At 36.5% G+C, this 12,976-nt stretch overlaps 1 pseudogene; it reads right to left on the reverse strand.

Annotated features, from left to right (window-relative positions):
* Positions 1-12,149: 12,149 nt before the first annotated feature.
* LOC102815025 lies at positions 12,150-12,479 on the reverse strand (annotated as a pseudogene).
* Between the last annotated feature and the right edge of the window lie 497 nt (positions 12,480-12,976).

The raw sequence follows: 12,976 nt of genomic DNA on the forward strand, positions 1-12,976 counted from the left end.
GGCACTTAACAACAACAACAACAACAAGTGGTACTATGGAGTCCTGGTGTAATGATGTGGATTAATGTGCCAGACTGCAGTACCATTGGAACTGCAAGGTTGGCAGTTCAAGCTCACCATCTGCTCCTCAGAAACCCTATACAGGGTTGCTATGGGTCAGAACCGACTTAACAGCACATAACAACAATAACAACAGTGGCACTATAGTGTATTGTTAACTGCATGATTGGAAATTCAAACCCACCAGCTGTTCTGTGGAAGAAAGAAGAGGTTGTCTGCTACCCCGTACTTGGTCACTATGACTTGGAATAGAATATATATTGGTGGGTTTACAAACATATTTACATATATAAATATAAATATATGTATTAGGTTGAGGGATAAGTAGGGACAAGAGAAGGATGTTTCAAAGTATGATAATTAGAATTTTTGTAAAAACTATGAGAATTGATCTAGTAGAGAGTGAAAAGGTGATGATACAAGATGAGTGATTTTCTGATGCTTATATACAAGTTTATATAAAAACATTTACTGATGAAGATCAAAGTCCAAAGCCTTCAGTATGGATTGCATCTCAATATAAAGAAAACAAAATCCTCACCACTGGACCATTAAACAACATTCTTATTAATGGACAAAAGATTGAAGTTGTCAAGGACTTCATTCTTCTCGGATCAGCTATCAACACTCAAGGAAGCAGCAGTGAAAAAATCAAATGACATATTGCATTAGTCAAATCTGCTGCACAAGACCTTTTAAAAGTGTTGAAGAGCAAAGATGTCAGCTTGAAGACTAAGGTGTGCCTAACCCAAGCCATGGCATTTTCAATAACCTCATATGCATGCGAAGGCTGAACAGTGAATAAGGAAGAACATAGAAGAATTGATGCTTTTGAGTTATGGTGTTGGAGGAAAATATTGAAAGTGCCATGGGCTGCCAAAAGAACCAATAGATCCGTTTTGGAAGCAGTACAGCCAGAGTGCTCCTTAGAGGCCAAGATGGTCAAACTTCGTCTCTCATACTTTGGACATTTTGTCAGGAGGGACCAGTCCCTGGAGAAGTATATCATGTTTGGTAAGGTGGAGGGTCAGAGAGAAAGAGGAAGACCCGCAATGATATAGATTGGGCAAGTGGCAGCATCGATGGACTCAAGCGTGGCAACAGTAGTGAGGTTGGCCTAGGATCGGGCAGTGTTTCATTCTGCTGTGCATAAGGTTGCTATGAGTCGATACTGACTAGATGGCACCTAATAACAACAACAACAACAACAACAACAACAATATAAAAGCTATATAATGATTTCCACCACTCGTCTGTTGGTTTTTCATACTGTGGTGGCTTGCATGTTTCTGTGATTCTAGAAGCTATGCAACCAGCATTTGAAATACCAGCAGCGTACACCCATGGTGGACAAGTTTCAGCTGAGCTTCCAGACTAAGAAGGAGATGCCAACTGCTTTTGAAAGTTTAGTCACTGAAAACCTAATGAATAGCAGTTGAACACTGTCAGGTAACACCAGAATGTTGAATATTGAAATTCGATGAGTAGCACCAGAATATTGTCAGATATAGTGCTGGAAGATGAGCCCCTCAGGTTGGAAGGTACTCAAATAGAACATGGAATATGTTGTTACTACTGTTGTTAGGTGCCATGAAGTCAGTACCGACTCAGAGTGACCCTATGTACAACAGAACAAAACAGTGCCCGGTCATGCTCCAAATTCACTATCATTTCTAAGCCTGACTCCATTGCTGTTGCCACTGTGTCAGTCCATCTCACTGAGGGTCTTCCTCTTTTTCTTTGACTTTCTACTCTACCAAACATGATATCCTTCTTCAGGGAATGATTCCTACTGATACTATGTTCTAAGTATGAGAGACAAAGTCTGGCTATCCTAGCTTCTAAGGAGCATTCTGACTGTACTTCTTCCAATATAGATCTGTTTTTTCTTTTGGAAGTCCATAGTACTTTAAATACTCTCCTCTAATACCATAACTCAAATTCATCAATTCTTTGATGGTCTTCCTGATTCATTGTCCAACTTTTCGCATGCGTATGACGTTATTGAAAGTGCCATGGCTTGAGTCAGGGACATCTTCGCCCTCAAACTGACATCTTTGCTCTTGAACACTTCAAAGAGGTCTTGTGCAGCAGATTTGCCTAATGCAATATGTCTTTTGATTTCCTGACTACTGTTTTCATGCGTGTTGATGGTTGATCTGAGCAAAATGAATTATTTGACAACATCAATGTTCTCTCCATTTATATCAATGTTGTTTATTGGTCCAGTGTTGAGGGTTTTTGTTTTCTTTACATTGAGATGCAACCCATACGGAAGGCTACAATCTTTGATTTTCATCAGTAAGTATTTTAAGTCCTCTTCACTTTTAGCAAGCAGGATTGCATCATATTCATATCACAGGTTGTTAATGAATCATTTTATTTTAAGTCCTCTTCACTTTTAGCAAGCAGGATTGCATCATATTCATATCACAGGTTGTTAATGAATCATTTTCCAATCCTGATCCCACAAATTTTCTTCGTATAATCCAGTTTCTTGGATTATTTGCTCAGCATTCAGATTCAGTAAGTATGCAGAAAGAGTACAACCTTGGTGCTCATCTTTCCTAATTTTAAACCATTTGGTGTTCCCTTGTTCTGTTGGAACAACTGCCTCTTGGTCTATGAACAGTTCCTCAAGAGCACAACTAAGTGTTATGAAATACTCATACTTCACAATGTAGTGGAATATAATAGGTATGAATCTAGGAAAATTGGAAGTGGTCAAAAATGAAATGGAACACATAATGGTTGATATCCTAGGCATTAGTGAGCTTGAATGAACTGGTATTGCCAGTTTGAGTCTGACAATCATATGGTTTACTGTCTAGAATGAAAAATTGAGGAAGAATGTCATCACATTCTAACAGCTAGTACCACTATTACTCAAATTTACGCACCAACCACAAATTCAGTGATGATGAAATTGAAGAAATCTACCAATTTTTTTCTGTCTGAAATTGATTAAACATGAAATTAAGATGTATTGTTGATTGCTGGTGATTGGAATGCAAATATTAGAAATAAAAGGAAGGATCTGTTGGAAAATATGGCTTTGGTGATAGAAAGGATGCTGGAGATTGTATGAAAGAATTTTGTAGGACCAATGACTTCTTCATTGCAAATACCTTTTTTAAAACAAGGTAAAAGGTGTCTATACACATGGACATCCCCAGATGGAATACACAGAAATCAAATTACCTACATCTCTGGGAAGAAATGGTGGGAAAATTCCACATCATCAGCTAACCAAGGCCAGGAATAGATTGTGGAACAGACCATCAATTGCTCATATGCAAGTTCAGGCTGAAGCTGAAGAAAATTAAAGCAAGTCCATGAGAGCCAAAATTTGATTTTGAACATATCTGCACTGAATTTTGAGATCATCTCAAGATATGATGGAGTCCTGGTATGGCGCTTTAGGTTAATGCACTGGATTGTAAAGTCATTTGAACCACAAGGGTGGTGGTTCAAGCTCACCAGCTGCTCCTTGAAAAACCTATACAGGGTCGCTATGGATCAGAAACGACTTGACAACACTTAACAACAACAACAACAACAAGATAAAATTCTGTGCACTAAACACTAATGAAAGAAGACCAGAAGAATTGTGGTATGATATCAAGAACAGCATACAGGAAGAAAGCAAAAGGTCATTAAGAAGAAAAGAAAGAAGGAAAAGACCAAAATGAATGCCAGGAAAGACTCTGAAACTTGCTTTCCAGCATATAGATGCTAAAGCAAATGGAGGAAAAGAGGAGGTAAAAGAGCTGAACAGAAAACTTCAAAGGGTACACTGAGAAGGCAAAAACAAGTATTATAATGAAATGCACAAAGACTTGGAGACAGAAAACCAAAAGGGAAGAACATGCTCAGCAGTTCTCAAGCTGAAAGAACTGAACAAAATACTCAAACCTTGTCTTGCAATATTGAAGGATTTTATGGACAAAGTACTGAATGATGCAGAAAGCATAAAAAGAAGATGTAAGTAACACACAGAGTCACTGCACTAAAATAAATGTTTGTTATTCAACTATTCCAGGAGATAGCATATGACCAAGATCCAATGGTACTGAAGAAAGAAATCCAAGGTCCACTGAAGGTATTTGTAAAGAACAAGGCTCCAAGAATTGATGGAAAACAAATAGAAAATTTTCAACAAACCAATGTAACACTATCACACCCAGCATTATGCTTCAAGATAGATCGTGAAATGTTCCTTTTGATGATGCGTGCATTACCATTTCTCTTTAATTTGTCATTCCTGGCATAGTAAACCATATTACTGTCAGGTCCAAAATGGCCAATATCAGTCCATTTCAGCTCACTAATGTCTTGAATATTGATCTGTATGCATTCCATTTCATGTTTGACAACTTCATACATTCTATGTTCTAATTATCAATGGATGTCTACAGCTGTTTCTTCTCATTTTGAGTTGTACCAAATTAGCAAATGAAGGTCCTGAAAGCTTAACTTTTTTTGTACCATCAGAGTCAACTCTCATTTATGGAGGCAGCTCTTCCCCAGTAGTATTTTGAGTGCCTTCCAACCTGAGGGGCTCATCTTCCAGCACTATATCTGACAATACTCTGGTGCTACTCATCGAATTTCAATATTCAACATTCTGGTGTTATCTGACAGTGTTCCACTGCTATTCATAAAATTTTCAGTGACTAAACATTCAGAAGTAGTCAGCACCTCCTTCTTCCTAGTCTGGAAGCTCATCTGAAACTTGTCCACCATGGTTGTCCCTGCTGGTGTTTAAAATACCAGTGGCATAGTTTCTAGCATCACAGAAACATGAAAGCTACCACACTATGACAAATTGACAGATGAATGGTAGAAATCATTATATAGCTTTTATATAAGAATCAGCAAATCATTTATCTCATATCATCACCTTTTCACTCTCTACTAGATCAATTCCCATATTTTTTATAAAAATTCTAATTCTTATACTTTAAAAATCCTTCTCTTGTTTCTACTTCTCCCTCAACCAAATATATATGCAAATATATATATATATATATGTTCATTATTGATGCTGTTGTGTCAATCCATCTTCTTGAGGGTCTTCCTCTTTTTCTCTGACTCTCCGCTTTACCAAAGGAGCTCTGGTAGCGTACTGTTATGAGTCGTGTTGATAATCCAAAACTACTAGCAGTTCTGCAGGAGAAAGATGAGATTTTCTGTTCTTGTGAAGATTTACAGCCTTGGAAACAGTATACAGGGTTGCTATGAGTCTGAACTGACACCGCGGCACATAACCAACCCCCCACCTCATTGCCAATCCCTTCTGACACCATGTCCAAAGTATGAGAGATGAAGTCTTGCCATCCTGGCTTCTGAGGAGTATTCTGACTACTTCTTCAATGACAGAATTTTCTTTTCATCAGGTAGTCCATAGTGCTTTCAATATTCTTCATCGGTGCTATAATTCAAACATATCAAATTTTTTAGTCTTCCTTATTCATTGTTTAAATTTCACATGCATATGTGGTGATTGAAAAATGACTTGGGTGTGGTACACCTTAGTGTTAAACCTAACATCTTTGCTCATTAACACTTTAAAGCAATCTTGTGCAGCAGATTTGCCTAATGCAATGCATCATTTGATTTCTTAACTGCTGCTTTTATGAATGCTGATTGTAGATCCAAGCAAGAGGAAACATTTGACAAATTCAATCTTTTCTGTTTATCATGATGCTATTTATTGGTCTAGTTGTAAGGATTTTAATTTTCTTTACAGTGAGATACAATACATACTGAAAGTTATAATCTTTGCTCTTCATCAATATTTCAAGTTGTCTTCACTTTCAGTAAGCAAAGTTGTATCATTTGCATATCACAGGTTGTTAATGAGTCTTCCTCCAATCCTGACACTAAATTCTTCATAGAATCCATCTCTCAGATTATTTGCTCAGCCTGCAGGCTGAATAAGCATGGTGAAAAGACAACCTTGGTACACACTTTTCCTGACTTTAAATTGTTCACTATCTCCTTATCCTGTTTGAATGACTGATTGCTTCTTGGTATATGCACAGGTTCCTTATGAGCACAGTTAGGGGTTCTGGAATAATCATTCATTACAGTATTATCCATAGTTTGTTATGATCCACACAGTTGGATACCTTTGTATAGTCAATAAAACACAAGAAAACATTTTTTTGGTATTCTCTGCTTTCAACCAAATTCCATATGATGCCAGCAATGAAATTCCTAGTTCAATGTCCTCTTCTGAATCTTGTTCGAATTTCTGGTAGCTCCCTGTGAATGTATTGTCATAATTATTTGTGCAAAATTTTACTTAATGTTACTTTTTGATGATTTCTGCATTCTGTGGATCACCATTTTTTGGAATGTGCACAAATATGGATCTTTCCAATCTATTGGCCACATAGCTGTCTTCCAAAATTCTTGGCATAGATGAGTGAACACCCCTAGGCTTCATCAGTTTGTTGACAGATTGTAATTTTAATCCCTCAATGACTGGAACCTTGTTTTTTTCAATGCCTTCAGTGCAACTTGGACTTCTTCCTTCCTTACCATCAGTTCTTGATCATATGAAAATATTCAGCATCGAAAATTTCTTTTTGGTACAATGACTCTGTATACCTTCCATATTCTTTTCTTTTTTTTTTTTCCGTATTTTTTTGATGCTTTCTGTCTGCCTCATTCAATATTTTGCCCATGGAATGCTTCAATATTGCTTGAAGTTTTTCTTCAGCTCTTTAATTTTGAGAAATACTGAGCATGCTCTTCCATTTTGGTTTTTCAACTCTAAGTCTTTGCACATTTCATTATAATATTTGCTTTGTCTTCTCAAACTGCTCTTTGGAAATTTCTGATCAGCTTTTTTCTTTCATTCATTTTATTATCTTTATTCTGAAAAGCATGTTTCAGAGTTATTCTGACATCCATTTTAATCTTTTCTTTCTATCTGTTTTACAACGACCTTTTCAATTCTTCCTTTATGATGTTCTTGATGTTATCCTACAGCTCTTCTCATCTTTGTTCATGAATGTCTAATGCATCAAATTTATTCTTGGGATGGTCTCTAAATTCAGGTGGGATATGTTGAAGGTCTTTTTGCATGAACATATATTTTGTCTGTCATGGACTTGTCTTAATTTTGTTCAGCTTCAGCCTGAACTTGCATATGAACAATTGATTATCTGTTTGTTCTAAATTATGTGCCTGGCCTTATTTTGGCTGCTGATATTGAGCTTTCCTATCATCTCTTCCCACAGATTTAATCAACTGGATTCCTGTGTATTTCATCTGGTGAGGTCCACTTGTATAGTTGCCTTTCATGTTGTTTAAAAAAGATATTTGCAATTAATAAGTCATTGGTCTTAAAAAAATCTATCATTCAATCTCCAGCATCATGTCTATCACTAGTCATTATCTTACAACTACTGAATCTTCCTTTTTTTTTCAACCTTCATAGTCCAATCATCAGTAATTATCAATCCATCTTGATTGCATGTTTGATCAGTTTCAGACTGAAGAATTTGTTTCTGTGTTACCTTTAGTAAAACTTTACTCACATGGGATATCAAAGATATTGTCTGATGATTTCAGCGTTCTGGTGGGTCACCTCTCTTTGGAATGGCCACAAATACAGATCTCTTCCAATCAGTTGGCCAGATAGTTATCTTCTAAATTTCATGGCATAGATAAGTGAGTGCCTCCTGTGCCGCCTCACTTTCTTGAAAGATTTCAATTTGTATTCCATCAATTCCTGGTGCCTTGTTCTTTGCCAATTCTTTCAATCCTCCTTCAGTATCATTGGCTCTTAATGATATGCTACCTCTTGAAACAGTTGAACGTCAACCATTTCCTTTTGGTACAGTGACTCTGTGTATTCCTTCCATCTTCTTTTGATTCTTTCTGTATCATTCAATAATTTGCCCAGAGAATCTTTCAATAATGAAAGTCAAGCCTTGAATTTTTTCTTCAGTTTCTCCAGCTTGAGAAATGCTGAGCATGTTCTTCCTTTTTGGTTTTCTGACTCCAGATCTTTGCACATTTTGTTGTAATATTTGTCTTTGTTTTCTTGAGCTGAACTTTGACATTTTCTGTTCAGCTGTTGGACCTCCTCATTTCTTCCATTTGCTTTAGCATCTCTATGCTGGAGAGCATGTTTCAGTGTCTCTTCTGACAGTGACTTTGATCTTTTCCTTCTTTCTAGTCTTCTTAATGACTTTTTGCTTTCTTCTTGTATGATGTTCTTGATGTCATTCCACACTCTTCTGGTCTTTGGTCTTTAGTGTTTAATGTATCAAGTCTGTTCTTCAGATGGTCTGTAAATTCAGGTGGGATATGTTCAAGGTCATATTTTGGCTCTTGTGGAATTGTTTTCATTTTCTTCCACTTCAGTTTGAATTTGCATATAACTAATTGATGGTCTGTTCCACAATCTGCCCCTGACTTTGTTTTGACTGATTTTATGGAGCTTTTCCATCCTCTCTTTCTGCTGATGTAGTCAAGTTAATTTCTATGTGTTCCATCTGGTGGGGTCCATGTGTATGTCTCTTATGCTGTCTAAAGAAGGTATTTGAAATGAACAAATAATTGATTTTGCAGAATTCTATCATGCGATCTCCAGCATCATTTATATCACCAAGTCCATATTTTCCAACCACTGCTCCTTCCTCTTTGCTCCCAACCTTTGCATTCCAATCACCAGTAATGATCAATACATCTTGAGTGCATGTTTGATCAATTTCAGATTGAAGAAGTTGGCAGAATTCTTCTATTTCATCCTCCCTGACTTCAGTGGTTAGTACATAAATTTGAATAATAGTGGTATTAATAATAGTGGTCTTCGCTTTAGGTGCATGGATATTATCCTATCACAGACAGTGTTGTACCTCTTGACTGATCTGAATATGTTCTTTTTTTGCAATGAATGCAACACCACTTCTTTTCAATTTGTCATTCCTGGCATAGTATACCATGTGGTTGTCAGATTCAAAATGGCCAATACCAGTCCATTTCAGCTCACTAATGCCTAAGATATCGATGTTTATGCATTCCATTTCATTTTTGACAGTTTCTAATTTTCCTAGATTAATACTTCATACATTCCATGTTCTGATTATTAATGGATGTTTACAGCTCTTTGTCTTGCATAAATTTTTTTTAGTGGTTGGTGTGTAAATGTTAATAATAGTGGTATTAACTGGTGTCCCTAGTAGACATATGAATATCATCCTACCACAGATAGCATTGTACTTCAACAGAGATCTTGAAATGTTCTTTTGGTTCATGAATGTGACACCATTCCTCTTGAATTTCTCATTCTCAGTATTGCAAACCTTGTGATTATCAGATTCAAAATGGCCGATACTAGTCCAGTTCAGTTCATTATAATGCCTAAGATAATGATCTTTATGCATTCCATTTCATTTTTTACAGCTTCCAATTTTCCTAGACTAATACTTTGTACATTCCATATTTCCATTATTAATGGATGTTTACAACTCTTTTTCTTAGTTTGAATTTTGTTCCATCAGTAAATGAAGGTCCCAATTCTTTTTCTCCATTCTTCTCCTGTTGTATTTCCAATCTGACCAGCTTATTTTCTGTTATTATAGCTGACAATATTCTGCTGCTATTCATAATGTTTTCATTTTCTGGCACTACATCTGATAATGTTACACTGCTATTCATAAGGTTTTCAGTGACTAAACAATCAGAATCAGCCAGCCTCTCCTTTTTCTAGTCTCTGTTCTTCTGGAAGCTCCGCTGAAACCTAGCCACCATGGGTGACCCTGAGGCATTCAATATACCAGTGGGATAGATTCCAGCATCACAACAGCACACAAACCCCCACAGTACAACAAACTGACAAATGAGTGGGGGATTGGGCCTCTACTTTTTTTTCAAAAATAGATTTTTTTTTGTCTTGTGGAAGCCATTGTAAGTTTATTCAATATTCTTTACAAATTCTATAATTCAAATACACCTATGTATTTATCTCATGGAAGCAACTGTCAAGAAATCAAATGACATATTGATTAGGCAAGTCTGTGGCACAAGACCTCCTTAAAGTGTTGAAGAGCAAAGATGTCAGTTTGAGGACTAAGGTGTGTCTGACCCAAACCATGGTATTTTCAATAACCTCATATGCATGTGAAAGCTGGACAATGAATAAGGAAGATCATAGAAGAATTGATGCTTTTGAGTTATAGTGTTGGAGGAGAATATTGAAAGTGCCATGGGTTGCCCATAGAACCAACAGATTTATGCATGCTAAAGTTGAACAGTGAATAAGGAAGATCATAGAAGAATTGATTAATTTGAGCTATGGTAATTGGAGGAGAACATTAAAAGTACCTTAGACTGCCAAAGAAGAAACAGATTTGTGTTGGAAGAAATACAGCCAGAGTGGTCCTTGGCAGCCAGGATGGTCTTACTTCATCTTTCATACTTCAAACATATTATCAGGTGGGACCTGTCACTGGAGAAGGACATCATGCTTGGTAAAGTGGAGTCTCAGAGAAAAAGAGGAAGACCCCCAAAAAGATGAATTGGAAGTGAGGGGCTCAGGCCTACCAACAATATGTGAGGTTGATCCAGGACTGGACAGTGTTTCATTCTGTTGTGCATAGGGACACTATATGTTGGTATTGACTTGATAGCACCTAACTAGTACTACTACTATTTATCTAACCATTTGTAACTCTACTGTTGAATATGTATCAAAGAATGTTTTTTGTAGAGTTATGCATAATAGCCTTAATATGACAACAATCCAAATGTATTCAATATGTAGAGTGAATGAGTGCGTTGTGGTATATTCATGCAATTGTGTACTAACCAGCAAAAAACAAAAAAACCCACCAAACTATAATACAGCCTTTGGTAAAACTTTTGATAATCATAGATATAAAGATATACTAAAAGAAAGCTGTCAAAAATCATATGCTGTGTGATTCCATTTTCATAAACTGAAGAACAAGAAAAACGGATTTATGGTGTTTGAGGACAGCCTGGTTTTTGAGATGAAGTGGGTAAAGGATGTAACAACTAGAAGGGCACATAAGAACTCTTCATTGGTATTGAAAATGTCCTTCTCTTTATATTGTTGTTTTATGTGCCACTGAGTTGGTTCCAACTTATAATGACCCTGTAGAGGGTTCCTAACGAGCAGCCGGTGAGTTTGAACCACTTACCTTGCAATTCAACCTTGTGGTCCAGTGCTTTTCCTACAGCATCACACCAGGACTCTGTGGCTTTGTATAATTTGCTCAAATTTTACTTTAATAAAAAATAGATTATCTGCAGAGAATGAGAAAGCAGTAATCAGAAGAGAGGATTCAGTCATTTGAAATTGCTAAGTTCTGGTGTGGCGCTGTGGGATAAGCACTAGACTGAAAGTTTGGTTTGAACAGCAAGGTTGGTGGTTTGAACTCATCAGTCACTCCTTGGAAACCCTACACAGTGCCGCTATGAGTCAGAATTCACTGCTAACACTTAGCAACCACAAGTGCAATTGAAGATCATGAATGTTTACAGTAATTCTCTCAATAACTTTGGTATATTCCTAGACAAGGTAAATAGTTAAATATCAGATTTAGCAGAAAAAGTGTGGTTGTTTGTTGTTAAGTGTCACAGAGTTGTTTTTGACTCATAGCGACCATGTATAGAGTTTCCGAGGAGCAGCTTTGAACCACAGACATTGCGGTTAGCAGTTCAGTGCTTACCCTACAGTGTCACACTGGTAAAAAAATAATATGCACTAAACAGAAGATTTTTGCAAGCTAAGAGTTAGAATTCTGTACCTTTGAATGCTCAGAGCATAGTTGAGAGGGATCTGACTAAAGTGGCATTTCAAAGATGCAACAATTCTAGCTATTAATATTGTAAAACGAATCCTTCTTAATATTTTAAAGAAATGAATTCTTTAAGGAGGCTTTTAAATTGATTGCTATTTCCTTCTAGAATACTGAAAAATTTATATAACCTCAGTATGGTATTTAATTATATATTTTCCTGAGCTGTCCTAAGCAATGCATTCTTTTTTTTTTTTTTTAAACACACAAATCCACAATTTTGTTCATTTGCCTTCAGTAAGTTTAAATCATTGATAGATACAGCATCATACAGATTATGTGTCCAGTGGCCTTAGCAGGAAGGTTGTTTTGGAATTTGGCATGAACCATTCCACTATTTCCATGGACCTGAGTTATTTTTCCTCAGATTGCTCTGGTTTTATTACCTTTGCTACCAGGAGTACTGTGTTGTTCTTTGCTTTGTACACATAAGCACATCTCTTGCCTAAATAGAATTCAGTTTCAACTTGATTATAAACACCTTCAATTTTCAGAAGAGCTGTATGCTCTCTTTGTTCGGAAGATCTTGTTTATATCCGGTAAAATGACCTTGGACCATAGCCTTCCAGACATAGCTGCTGGCTCTGAAGTCTTGTTCCCATCAGGCCTCCACAGGTTCCAAAATGGTAGAAAGAGAAAATACACTATTTCTTGTAATTTAAGTTTTATTCCCCTTGAGATGGTATACTTTCTGAAGGTAAAAATGTTTACTTCTGTTCTTAGAAGTGGTTTATTTTCTATTTCCCTGGTATTGTCCATAAAGATATGCTCAAGGAAAGGATATAACAGACACAAGAAATTTAGTACTTTCTGTGATTGCAATTTTCAGAGCCTATGATTTAACACTGTATGCATATTTTCTTTAATCTTTAGAGTTGACTTTCACCTGCAGGTCACTGTGGGTCTAATTAGGTCTTTTAGGTAGGCTTAACTATGCCATGAGGTCTTGGTAAGTGCTTAAAGTAATACTTTTCTTTCTACTGTAGCTCTTTGAATCCATGATTAACACTTTCTTCAGATTTACCTCCTCCATGGAGATATGATTGTAATTGATAGCATGCACATAATGT

This window comes from Chrysochloris asiatica, unplaced genomic scaffold (assembly GCF_000296735.1).
Source record: "Chrysochloris asiatica unplaced genomic scaffold, ChrAsi1.0 scaffold00013, whole genome shotgun sequence".
NCBI classification, from domain to species: Eukaryota; Metazoa; Chordata; class Mammalia; order Afrosoricida; family Chrysochloridae; genus Chrysochloris; species Chrysochloris asiatica.